The sequence below is a fragment of the Nematolebias whitei genome, unplaced genomic scaffold, assembly GCF_014905685.2.
Source record: "Nematolebias whitei isolate Nwh7 unplaced genomic scaffold, NemWhi1 Nwh_scaf_7682, whole genome shotgun sequence".
In the NCBI taxonomy this organism is placed as follows: domain Eukaryota; kingdom Metazoa; phylum Chordata; class Actinopteri; order Cyprinodontiformes; family Rivulidae; genus Nematolebias; species Nematolebias whitei.
This window is the reverse complement of record NW_023626227.1, coordinates 1-3,018: the sequence shown is the minus strand read 5'-3', so window position 1 is coordinate 3,018 and position 3,018 is coordinate 1. Positions and strand designations below refer to the sequence as shown.

At 40.9% G+C, this 3,018-nt stretch overlaps 1 non-coding gene across 1 annotated transcript; it reads right to left on the bottom strand.

The window, feature by feature from the left end:
- Window positions 1-2,717: 2,717 nt before the first annotated feature.
- trnai-uau lies at window positions 2,718-2,790 on the bottom strand. The gene has a single exon. It is a non-coding gene; the product is annotated as a tRNA-Ile (tRNA).
- Window positions 2,791-3,018: the final 228 nt, after the last annotated feature.

The following is a 3,018-nucleotide window of genomic DNA, read 5'->3' as shown; positions in this document are numbered from 1 at the left end:
TTACAGAAAGCTAAATAAACAAGTACCCTTATCCAGGTGGCCAATGACTCAGCTCCATCAGGAACTGCCAAAGGTCACCGATGGTAAGTACTTCTCGACCCTCGACGTCGCCTCTGGTTTTTGGACCATCCCTGTGCGCGCCGAGGACCAACACAAACTAGCTTTCACTTTTGGCAGCCGACAATACACCTTTACCAGGTGTCCCTTTGGCTACGCTAACTCACCTGCAGAGTTCAACATGTTTTTGAACAAAGCATGTCCAGACGCCCACGAGCGTGGGACACTGATCTACGTGGACGACATCCTTTTGAGGCAGCCAACACTGGACTCTCATTTGGCTGAGATCGACCACGTCCTAAATCAGCTAACAACTGCTGGTGCTAAAATCTCACTGTCAAAGTGCCAGTGGTGCAGAACCAAAGTGGACTACGTTGGCCTCCTAGTAGGTCCAGACGGAGTACAACCACAATTGACTCGCACCCAGGGCCTAGACAACCTCAAAGTCCCAACCAATCTCAAAGAACTACAGAGTTTCTTGGGAGTGTGTAATTACTCTCGCCAGTTCATAGAGCATTATGCGGATCTCGCAAAACCACTGACTGAACTCTTGAAGAAAGACGTTCCTTTTGTCTGGACTGATGCGCAACAGCAGGCAATGAACGCTCTCAAAGACAGGCTCAAGTTAGCCCCATGTCTAGTCTACCCAGACTACAACAAAGAGTTCTACTTGGAAGTGGGCTTCTCACCTCACTGCATGAGTGCAGGTCTGTACCAAATACACATCTTTAATTGATGAGAATAAAAATAACCCCAAGTTCTTTTTCAGTACCATAGCTAGTCTAATGAAAAATCCTATCTCTGTTGATTCATGTATTCCATAGACAACTATAAGCAGATGGCTTCATGAGATTCTTTATGAATAAAATTGTTTCAATTAGGGAAATAATTCAAACCAACATTCTTAGTATTGTCTCTGGTTCTGTGTCAGATGAGACAATTTTAAAAATTCCACTAGAACCTGATTTGTGTTTGGACTGTTTTTGTCCTGTTGAGCTCTCTGAATTGTCAAAAATAATAACCTCATCCAAATCATCCACATGTCTGCTAGATCCCATCCCAACCAGGCTATTTAACTATGTATTTCCCTTAATTAATAATCACATCTTTATTAAATTTTATTTTTTATATATGTAGGTTTCTGTTCAGAAACCTACATATATACAGAGATGACTTCTGTTGTGACTTGGCACTTTTGTTGTAGTATATTTAGCAAATGCTATTGGATGCCTCAAATTTTCCTCCTGGGATTAATATAGCATTTCACTGTCTGAATATGTATAAATCTTTTTCATTTAACCTTTACTTATATGGTTTAGTCTCATTTACAAGGTTTGAACCCTGGACTCTCGGAGTAGGAGTCTGGTGCTCCACTGACTGAGCTATACAGGCTGTAGCCTACCTACCCATCTATCTGTCTGTCTGGTTAATTTAAACTTTATTTATACAGGTTACTGTCACTGAGCCACAAGGACTCATTTACAAGCGAGTCCTTTATAAAGAACACTCCATCTGAACAGGTACTTGAACCACGGACTCTCAGATTCAAAGTCTGATGCTCCATCGACTGACCTATCCAGGAAATAGTTTGCTTATCGATCTATATTTTTTATCTATCAATTTATTTATTTCATCCATCCATCCATTATCTTTACCCGCTTATTCCATTTTGGGTCACGGGGGTCGCTGGTGCCCATGTCCAGCAATCACTGTGCGAGGGGTGGGGTACACCCTGGATGGGTCGCAAGTCCATCACAGGGACACATAGAGACAAACGAGACAAACAACCATTCACTCTCTCACTCACACCTAGGGACAATTTAGAGTTACCAATCTGCCTAACATGCATGTTTTTGGTCTGTGGGAGGAAACAGGAGTACCCGGAGAAAACCCACGCATGCACGGAGAGAACATGCAAACTCCACCCAGAAAGGCCCCTGGACCGGGGTTTGAACCAAGGACCTGCTCGCTGAGAGGCAGCAGCTCTACCAGTTGCGCCACCGTGCTGCCCTAATTTATTTATTTATTTCATTCAACCTTTATTGACACAGGTTAGTCTCATTGAGCCAAGAGGACTCATTTACAAGAGTCCTGTAAAATGGAAGACTTTGGCTGAACAGGGACTTAAACACTTGAACTTCAGATTCAATGTCTGATGCTTTATTGACTGAGCTATCTGGGCTCTAGCCTATCTATCTATCTGTCTATCTGTCTGGTTCATTTAACTGATTTATACTGGTTTGTGTCTGAGCCACAAGCACTCCTTACAAGAGAATCATGTAAAATGAACACTTCGCCTGAACTGGGACTTGAATCCTGGACGCTCAGATTAAAAGTCTGATGCTTTACTGACTGAACTATCCAGGCTCTACCCTGTCTCTCTATCAATCTATCTGTCTGGTTCATTTAACTTTGATGTATACAGGTTAGTGTCATTGAACCACAAGGACACAAGAGAGTCCTGTAATAAGAACACTTCACCTTAACAGGGACTTGAACCCTGGATGCTCATATTGAAAGTCTGATGTTCTATTGACTGAACCAGCTAGGCTCTAGCCTACCTATCTATCTGCCTGGTTCATTCATCATTTATTTATACAGGTTAGTCTTATTGAGCCACGAGGACTCATTTACAAGAGAGTACTGTAAGCAGAACTCATTGCCTGAACAGGGACTTGAACCATGGACCATCAGATTATAAGTCAGATGCTCTATTGACTGAGCTATACAGGCTGTTGGCCATGTCCCTATCTATCCATTTATATTTTATTTATTATTATTATTATTATTATTATTATTTATTTATTCATTTTATAATAAGAAGAATACATATCAATTTACATGTATGTAATTTGAAAAAAAAATAAAATAAAATGAAAGGCAGCAGATGAAGAAAAAATCTTAAGTCTGCTCCTTATTTATCTAATAAACAATTCAAACAAACATTTACTGTAAGTAACA